The 11,306-nt window shown below is 33.0% G+C and overlaps 1 non-coding gene across 1 annotated transcript; it reads left to right on the plus strand.

The window, feature by feature from the left end:
- The first annotated feature begins 10,301 nt into the window (after positions 1–10,301).
- Positions 10,302–10,374, plus strand: TRNAR-CCU (transfer RNA arginine (anticodon CCU)). The gene has a single exon. It is a non-coding gene; the product is annotated as a tRNA-Arg (tRNA).
- Positions 10,375–11,306: the final 932 nt, after the last annotated feature.

The raw sequence follows: 11,306 nt of genomic DNA on the forward strand, positions 1-11,306 counted from the left end.
ATAGGCTTTATTTCATTAAAATAATTTTGGAGATGTTCCTTTTATTCTTGCTTCATACTGCACAAATGGCTCCACCAGAAACTTTTATCTGCTTATCAATCCGAAACTGTTCAGCTTGCAAAATTATGGCCCAGTATCTAAAAGCAGACATTTATCCTAATGACATTGTGGATTAGTTTTCTGAAAAGTTTACTATCACCTGGGACAGTGGCTTCAAGTCCCATCTAGGATGCATGTTCCTTTGTTGCTCATTCTCATTCTAGAAGTTATGCTTTTTTTCAATTCAGGTGACTGTCTTAATGGTATTGCAGAAAATCCATATATACCAAAACATACCTATTAAGTTTTAATTGCAATTTAATATCAGAGTGGCTACAAAATAACAATTTCTATTGCAATTGCTGATGGGTTTCTTGAAGTCCTTTCATCCATTTCATCAAAAGGGTAATTTTCTGCCTTTTATATTTCTTTGGACACTGACTTTACTGACAATTTAGGTGCTTCAGACCAAAAAAACAATGTTTACCTTTAAATATAGAGCACAAGTGAGATTTAACTTATTTTTATTTAAAGATACTGCATTTTTTGGTATTAGAGTGTATATTTTCCCTATGCAACATTAAAGTTACATATATCTATACCAAATATTATTTAAGATAAATAAACAGGAATTATTTTACAATTTTGATAATATTGTACTGTACAACAATGGCATGAATTCATTGCAATATACACCTATGGATACATAAAACTGGGCAATAACACAAATGCACAATATAATTGATTACCTTATGATTAGAATATTACTTTTATTAGGTACTTTAGTATTGGGTGCAGTAGTTTAGTGGTTTTAAAAAGTAACTAATTTAAAATTAATAAACCAAGTTAATTTACTTAGTCAACTCGATGCTAAAATCACTCAAGTAAAAATAAAGCGCTTTGTCCATGTGCTCCTGTGGCACAATCGGTCTGTGCGCGGTACTTATAAGACAGTATCTGTTGAGCAATTCTGAGGTTGTGAATTCAAGCCTCACCTGGAGCAAATGTAATTTTTTTTCTAATGTCAACAGTTAATGATTATCATCTGCTTCCTTAGCATCCTGATAGGAAGGCAGAAAAAAAACACAAACATGACTGTTTTTAAGGTACCAGTACACACAGCTGCTTTGGTTCATATGCACTGTAAACATTACTTTAGTTAGTCAACAAAATGGAATGCAAAAGACTACCTCTTTATTGGTAAAAGAGTTGCATCAATCTGTTTTGCTGCAATGTAACATGAGGGTCCACACTATTAGGTCTGGATAGTACAATCACATTTCATGCTGGGATTTGAAAAGCAAAGAACACAAATAAACGGCTTTCCTATATCGCAACAATTAATGATTATACTAATGAAAAAATCAGTTTCACTCAAAGATGTTGCTAAGCCCCAGTTGCCTAATGGATAAGACACTGGCCTCCTAAGCCAGGGATTGTGGGTTCAAGTCCCATCTGGGGAGACAGGTTTATTTCATTAAAATAATTTTGGAGATGTTCCTTTTATTCTTGCTTCATACTGCACAAATGGCTCCACCAGAAACTTTAATCTGTTTAACAATCTGGAACTGTTCAGCTTGCAAAATTATGGCCCAGTATCTAAAAGCAGACATTTATCCTAATGACATTGTGGATTAGTTTCCTGAAAAGTTTACTATCACCTGGGACAGTGGCTTCAAGTCCCATCTAGGATGCATGTCCCTTTGTTGCTCATACTCATTCTAGAAGTTATGCTTTTTTTCAATGCAGGTGACTGTCTTAATGGTATTGCAGAAAATCCATATATACCAAAACATACCTATTAAGTTTTAATTGCAATTTAATATCAGAGTGGCTACAAAATAACAATGTCTATTGCAATTGCTGATGGGTTTCTTGAAGTCCTTTCATCCTTGTCATCAAAAGGGTAATTTTCTGCTTTTTATATTTCTTTGGACACTGACTTTACTGACAATTTAGGTGCTACAGACCAAAAAAACAATGTTTACCTTTAAATATAGAGCACAAGTGAGATTTAACTTATTTTTAATTAAAGATACTGCACTTTTTGGTAATATAGTGTATATTTTCCATATGCAACATTAAAGTTACATATATCTATACCAAATATTATTTAAGATAAATAAACACTAATTATTTTACAATTTTGATAATATTGAACTGTACAACAATGGCATGAATTCATTGCAATATACACCTATGGATACATAAAACTGGGCAATAACACAAATGCACAATATAATTGATTACCTTATGATTAGAATATTACTTTTATTAGGTACTTTAGTATTGGGTGCAGTAGTTTAGTGGATTTAAAAAGTAACTAATTTAAAATTAATAAACCAAGTTAATTTACTTAGTCAACTCGATGCTAAAATCACTCAACTAAAAATAATGCGCTTTGACCATGTCCTCCTGTGGCGCAATCGGTCTGTGCGCAGGACTTATAAGACAGTATCTGTTGAGCAATGCTGAGGTTGTGAGTTCAAGCCGCACCTGGAGTAAATGTATTTTTTTTTCTAATGTCATCAGTTAATGATTATCATCTGCTTCCTGAACATCCTGATATGAAGGCAGAAAAAAAACACAAACATGACTGTTTTTAAGGTACCAGTACACACAGCTGCTTTGGTTCATATGCACTGTAAACATTACTTTAGTTAGTCAACAAAATGGAATGCAAAAGACTACCTCTTTATTGGTAAAAGAGTTGCATCAATCTGTTTTGCTGCAATGTAACATGAGGGTCCACACTATTAGGTCTGGATAGTACAATCACATTTCATGCTGGGATTTGTAAAGCAAAGAACACAAATAAATGGCTTTCCTATATCGCAACAATTAATGATTATACTAATGAAAAAATCAGTTTCACTCAAAGATGTTACTAAGCCCCAGTGGCCTAATGGATTGTGGGTTCAAGTCCCATCTGGGGTGATAGGCTTTATTTCATTAAAATAATATTGGAGATGTTCCTTTCATTCTTGCTTCATACTGCACAAATGGCTCCACCAGAAACTTTAATCTGCTTAACAATCTGGAACTGTTCATCTTGCAAAATTATGGCCCAGTATCTAAAAGCAGACATTTATCCTAATGACATTGTGGATTAGTTTTCTGAAAAGTTTACTATCACCTGGGACAGTGGCTTCAAGTCCCATCTAGGATGCATGTTCCTTTGTTGCTCATACTCATTCTAGAAGTTATGCTTTTTTTCAATGCAGGTGACTGTCTTAATGGTATTGCAGAAAATCCATATATACCAAAACATACCTATTAAGTTTTAATTGCAATTTAATATCAGAGTGGCTACAAAATAACAATGTCTATTGCAATTGCTGATGGGTTTCTTGAAGTCCTTTCATCCTTGTCATCAAAAGGGTAATTTTCTGCTTTTTATATTTCTTTGGACACTGACTTTACTGACAATTTAGGTGCTACAGACCAAAAAAACAATGTTTACCTTTAAATATAGAGCACAAGTGAGATTTAACTTATTTTTAATTAAAGATACTGCACTTTTTGGTAATATAGTGTATATTTTCCATATGCAACATTAAAGTTACATATATCTATACCAAATATTATTTAAGATAAATAAACACTAATTATTTTACAATTTTGATAATATTGAACTGTACAACAATGGCATGAATTCATTGCAATATACACCTATGGATACATAAAACTGGGCAATAACACAAATGCACAATATAATTGATTACCTTATGATTAGAATATTACTTTTATTAGGTACTTTAGTATTGGGTGCAGTAGTTTAGTGGATTTAAAAAGTAACTAATTTAAAATTAATAAACCAAGTTAATTTACTTAGTCAACTCGATGCTAAAATCACTCAACTAAAAATAATGCGCTTTGACCATGTCCTCCTGTGGCGCAATCGGTCTGTGCGCTGGACTTATAAGACAGTATCTGTTGAGCAAAGCTGAGGTTGTGAGTTCAAGCCTCACCTGGAGCAAATGTAATTTTTTTTCTAATGTCATCAGTTAATGATTATCATCTGCTTCCTGAACATCCTGATATGAAGGCAGAAAAAAAACACAAACATGACTGTTTTTAAAGTACCAGTACACACAGCTGCTTTGGTTCATATGCACTGTAAACATTACTTTAGTTAGTCAACAAAATGGAATGCAAAAGACTACCTCTTTATTGGTAAAAGAGTTGCATCAATCTGTTTTGCTGCAATGTAACATGAGGGTCCACACTATTAGGTCTGGATAGTACAATCACATTTCATGTTGGGATTTGTAAAGCAAAGAACACAAATAAACGGCTTTCCTATATCGCAACAATTAATGATTATACTAATGTAAAAATCAGTTTCACTCAAAGATGTTACTAAGCCCCAGTGGCCTAATGGATTGTGGGTTCAAGTCCCATCTGGGGTGATAGGCTTTATTTCATTAAAATAATATTGGAGATGTTCCTTTCATTCTTGCTTCATACTGCACAAATGGCTCCACCAGAAACTTTAATCTGCTTAACAATCTGGAACTGTTCAGCTTGCAAAATTATGGCCCAGTATCTAAAAGCAGACATTTATCCTAATGACATTGTGGATTAGTTTCCGGATAAGTTTACTATCACCTGGGACAGTGGCTTCAAGTCCCATCTAGGATGCATGTTCCTTTGTTGCTCATTCTCATTCTAGAAGTTATGCTTTTTTTCAATGCAGGTGACTGTCTTAATGGTATTGCAGAAAATCCATATATACCAAAACATACCTATTAAGTTTTAATTGCAATTTAATATCAGAGTGGCTACAAAATAACAATGTCTATTGCAATTGCTGATGGGTTTCTTGAAGTCCTTTCATCCTTGTCATCAAAAGGGTAATTTTCTGCTTTTTATATTTCTTTGGACACTGACTTTACTGACAATTTAAGTGCTACAGACCAAAAAAACAATGTTTACCTTTAAATATAGAGCACAAGTGAGATTTAACTTATTTTTAATTAAAGATACTGCACTTTTTGGTAATATAGTGTATATTTTCCATATGCAACATTAAAGTTACATATATCTATACCAAATATTATTTAAGATAAATAAACACTAATTATTTTACAATTTTGATAATATTGAACTGTACAACAATGGCATGAATTCATTGCAATATACACCTATGGATACATAAAACTGGGCAATAACACAAATGCACAATATAATTGATTACCTTATGATTAGAATATTACTTTTATTAGGTACTTTAGTATTGGGTGCAGTAGTTTAGTGGAAATAAAAAGTAACTAATTTAAAATTAATAAACCAAGTTAATTTACTTAGTCAACTCGATGCTAAAATCACTCAACTAAAAATAATGCGCTTTGACCATGTCCTCCTGTGGCACAATCGGTCTGTGCGCTGGACATATAAGACAGTATCTGTTGAGCATTGCTGAGGTTGTGAGTTCAAGCCTCACCTGGAGCAAATGTAATTTTTTTTCTAATGTCATCAGTTAATGATTATCATCTGCTTCCTGAACATCCTGATATGAAGGCAGAAAAAAAACACAAACATGACTGTTTTTAAAGTACCAGTACACACAGCTGCTTTGGTTCATATGCACTGTAAACATTACTTTAGTTAGTCAACAAAATGGAATGCAAAAGACTACCTCTTTATTGGTAAAAGAGTTGCATCAATCTGTTTTGCTGCAATGTAACATGAGTGTCCACACTATTAGTTCTGGATAGTACAATCACATTTCATGTTGGGATTTGTAAAGCAAAGAACACAAATAAACGGCTTTCCTATATCGCAACAATTAATGATTATACTAATGTAAAAATCAGTTTCACTCAAAGATGTTACTAAGCCCCAGTGGCCTAATGGATTGTGGGTTCAAGTCCCATCTGGGGTGATAGGCTTTATTTCATTAAAATAATATTGGAGATGTTCCTTTCATTCTTGCTTCATACTGCACAAATGGCTCCACCAGAAACTTTAATCTGCTTAACAATCTGGAACTGTTCAGCTTGCAAAATTATGGCCCAGTATCTAAAAGCAGACATTTATCCTAATGACATTGTGGATTAGTTTCCGGATAAGTTTACTATCACCTGGTACAGTGGCTTCAAGTCCCATCTAGGATGCATGTTCCTTTGTTGCTCATTCTCATTCTAGAAGTTATGCTTTTTTTCAATGCAGGTGACTGTCTTAATGGTATTGCAGAAAATCCATATATACCAAAACATACCTATTAAGTTTTAATTGCAATTTAATATCAGAGTGGCTACAAAATAACAATGTCTATTGCAATTGCTGATGGGTTTCTTGAAGTCCTTTCATCCTTGTCATCAAAAGGGTAATTTTCTGCTTTTTATATTTCTTTGGACACTGACTTTACTGACAATTTAGGTGCTACAGACCAAAAAAACAATGTTTACCTTTAAATATAGAGCACAAGTGAGATTTAACTTATTTTTAATTAAAGATACTGCACTTTTTGGTAATATAGTGTATATTTTCCATATGCAACATTAAAGTTACATATATCTATACCAAATATTATTTAAGATAAATAAACACTAATTATTTTACAATTTTGATAATATTGAACTGTACAACAATGGCATGAATTCATTGCAATATACACCTATGGATACATAAAACTGGGCAATAACACAAATGCACAATATAATTGATTACCTTATGATTAGAATATTACTTTTATTAGGTACTTTAGTATTGGGTGCAGTAGTTTAGTGGATTTAAAAAGTAACTAATTTAAAATTAATAAACCAAGTTAATTTACTTAGTCAACTCGATGCTAAAATCACTCAACTAAAAATAATGCGCTTTGACCATGTCCTCCTGTGGCGCAATCGGTCTGTGCGCTGGACTTATAAGACAGTATCTGTTGAGCAATGCTGAGGTTGTGAGTTCAAGCCTCACCTGGAGCAAATGTAATTTTTTTTCTAATGTCATCAGTTAATGATTATCATCTGCTTCCTGAACATCCTGATATGAAGGCAGAAAAAAAACACAAACATGACTGTTTTTAAGGTACCAGTACACACAGCTGCTTTGGTTCATATGCACTGTAAACATTACTTTAGTTAGTCAACAAAATGGAATGCAAAAGACTACCTCTTTATTGGTAAAAGAGTTGCATCAATCTGTTTTGCTGCAATGTAACATGAGGGTCCACACTATTAGGTCTGGATAGTACAATCACATTTCATGCTGGGATTTGTAAAGCAAAGAACACAAATAAATGGCTTTCCTATATCGCAACAATTAATGATTATAGTAATGAAAAAATCAATTTCACTCAAAGATGTTACTAAGCCCCAGTGGCCTAATGGATTGTGGGTTCAAGTCCCATCTGGGGTGATAGGCTTTATTTCATTAAAATAATATTGGAGATGTTCCTTTCATTCTTGCTTCATACTGCACAAATGGCTCCACCAGAAACTTTAATCTGCTTAACAATCTGGAACTGTTCAGCTTGCAAAATTATGGCCCAGTATCTAAAAGCAGACATTTATCCTAATGACATTGTGGATTAGTTTCCTGAAAAGTTTACTATCACCTGGGACAGTGGCTTCAAGTCCCATCTAGGATGCATGTCCCTTTGTTGCTCATACTCATTCTAGAAGTTATGCTTTTTTTCAATGCAGGTGACTGTCTTAATGGTATTGCAGAAAATCCATATATACCAAAACATACCTATTAAGTTTTAATTGCAATTTAATATCAGAGTGGCTACAAAATAACAATGTCTATTGCAATTGCTGATGGGTTTCTTGAAGTCCTTTCATCCTTGTCATCAAAAGGGTAATTTTCTGCTTTTTATATTTCTTTGGACACTGACTTTACTGACAATTTAGGTGCTACAGACCAAAAAAACAATGTTTACCTTTAAATATAGAGCACAAGTGAGATTTAACTTATTTTTATTTAAAGATACTGCATTTTTGGTAGTATAGTGTATATTTTCCCTATGCAACATTAAAGTTACATATATCTATACCAAATATTATTTAAGGTAAATAAACAGGAATTATTTTACAATTTTGATAATATTGAACTGTACAACAATGGCATGAATTCATTGCAATATACACCTATGGATACATAAAACTGGGCAATAACACAAATGCACAATATAATTGATTACCTTATGATTAGAATATTACTTTTATTAGGTACTTTAGTATTGGGTGCAGTAGTTTAGTGGATTTAAAAAGTAACTAATTTAAAATTAATAAACCAAGTTAATTTACTTAGTCAACTCGATGCTAAAATCACTTAACTAAAAATAATGCGCTTTGACCATGCCTCCTGTGGCGCAATCGATCTGTGCACTGGACTTATAAGACAGTATCTGTTGAGCAATGCTGAGGTTGTGAGTTCAAGCCTCACCTGGAGCAAATGTAATTTTTTTTCTAATGTCATCAGTTAATGATTATCATCTGCTTCCTGAACATCCTGATATGAAGGCAGAAAAAAAACACAAACATGACTGTTTTTAAGGTACCATTACACACAGCTGCTTTGGTTCATATGCACTGTAAACATTACTTTAGTTAGTCAACAAAATGGAATGCAAAAGACTACCTCTTTATTGGTAAAAGAGTTGCATCAATCTGTTTTGCTGCAATGTAACATGAGGGTCAACACTATTAGGTCTGGATAGTACAATCACATTTCATGTTGGGATTTGTAAAGCAAAGAACACAAATAAACGGCTTTCCTATATCGCAACAATTAATGATTATACTAATGAAAAAATCAGTTTCACTCAAAGATGTTACTAAGCCCCAGTGGCCTAATGGATTGTGGGTTCAAGTCCCATCTGGGGTGATAGGCTTTATTTCATTAAAATAATATTGGAGATGTTCCTTTCATTCTTGCTTCATACTGCACAAATGGCTCCACCAGAAACTTTAATCTGCTTAACAATCTGGAACTGTTCAGCTTGCAAAATTATGGCCCAGTATCTAAAAGCAGACATTTATCCTAATGACATTGTGGATTAGTTTCCGGATAAGTTTACTATCACCTGGGACAGTGGCTTCAAGTCCCATCTAGGATGCATGTTCCTTTGTTGCTCATTCTCATTCTAGAAGTTATGCTTTTTTTCAATTCAGGTGACTGTCTTAATGGTATTGCAGAAAATCCATATATACCAAAACATACCTATTAAGTTTTAATTGCAATTTAATATCAGAGTGGCTACAAAATAACAATGTCTATTGCAATTGCTGATGGGTTTCTTGAAGTCCTTTCATCCTTGTCATCAAAAGGGTAATTTTCTGCTTTTTATATTTCTTTGGACACTGACTTTACTGACAATTTAAGTGCTACAGACCAAAAAAACAATGTTTACCTTTAAATATAGAGCACAAGTGAGATTTAACTTATTTTTAATTAAAGATACTGCACATTTTGGTAATATAGTGTATATTTTCCATATGCAACATTAAAGTTACATATATCTATACAAATATTATTTAAGATAAATAAACACTAATTATTTTACAATTTTGATAATATTGAACTGTACAACAATGGCATGAATTCATTGCAATATACACCTATGGATACATAAAACTGGGCAATAACACAAATGCACAATATAATTGATTACCTTATGATTAGAATATTACTTTTATTAGGTACTTTAGTATTGGGTGCAGTAGTTTAGTGGATTTAAAAAGTAACTAATTTAAAATTAATAAACCAAGTTAATTTACTTAGTCAACTCGATGCTAAAATCACTCAACTAAAAATAATGCGCTTTGACCATGTGCTCCTGTGGCGCAATCGGTCTGTGCGCAGGACTTATAAGACAGTATCGGTTGAGCAATGCTGAGGTTGTGAGTTCAAGCCTCACCTGGAGCAAATGTAATTTTTTTTCTTATGTCATCAGTTAATGATTATCATCTGCTTCCTGAACATCCTGATATGAAGGCAGAAAGAAAACACAAACATGACTGTTTTTAAGTACCAGTACACACAGCTGCTTTGGTTCATATGCACTGTAAACATTACTTTAGTTAGTCAACAAAATGGAATGCAAAAGACTACCTCTTTATTGGTAAAAGAGTTGCATCAATCTGTTTTGCTGCACTGTAACATGAGGGTCCACACTATCAGGTCTGGATAGTACAATCACATTTCATGCTGGGATTTGTAAAGCAAAGAAAACACATAAACGGCTTTCCTATATCGCAACAATTAATGATTATACTAATGAAAAAATCAGTTTCACTCAAAGATGTTACTAAGCCCCAGTGGCCTAATGGATATGGCACTGGCCTCCTAAACCAGGGATTGTGGGTTCAAGTCCCATCTGGGGTGATAGGCTTTATTTCATTAAAATAATTTTGGAGATGTTCCTTTTATTCTTGCTTCATACTGCACAAATGGCTCCACCAGAAACTTTTATCTGCTTATCAATCCGAAACTGTTCAGCTTGCAAAATTATGGCCCAGTATCTAAAAGCAGACATTTATCCTAATGACATTGTGGATTAGTTTTCTGAAAAGTTTACTATCACCTGGGACAGTGGCTTCAAGTCCCATCTAGGATGCATGTTCCTTTGTTGCTCATTCTCATTCTAGAAGTTATGCTTTTTTTCAATTCAGGTGACTGTCTTAATGGTATTGCAGAAAATCCATATATACCAAAACATACCTATTAAGTTTTAATTGCAATTTAATATCAGAGTGGCTACAAAATAACAATTTCTATTGCAATTGCTGATGGGTTTCTTGAAGTCCTTTCATCCATTTCATCAAAAGGGTAATTTTCTGCCTTTTATATTTCTTTGGACACTGACTTTACTGACAATTTAGGTGCTTCAGACCAAAAAAACAATGTTTACCTTTAAATATAGAGCACAAGTGAGATTTAACTTATTTTTATTTAAAGATACTGCATTTTTTGGTATTAGAGTGTATATTTTCCCTATGCAACATTAAAGTTACATATATCTATACCAAATATTATTTAAGATAAATAAACAGGAATTATTTTACAATTTTGATAATATTGTACTGTACAACAATGGCATGAATTCATTGCAATATACACCTATGGATACATAAAACTGGGCAATAACACAAATGCACAATATAATTGATTACCTTATGATTAGAATATTACTTTTATTAGGTACTTTAGTATTGGGTGCAGTAGTTTAGTGGTTTTAAAAAGTAACTAATTTAAAATTAATAAACCAAGTTAATTTACTTAGTCAACTCGATGCTAAAATCACTCAAGTAAAAATA

This window comes from Taudactylus pleione, unplaced genomic scaffold, assembly GCF_031769625.1.
Source record: "Taudactylus pleione unplaced genomic scaffold, aTauple2 ptg000473l, whole genome shotgun sequence".
Lineage (NCBI taxonomy): Eukaryota > Metazoa > Chordata > Amphibia > Anura > Myobatrachidae > Taudactylus > Taudactylus pleione.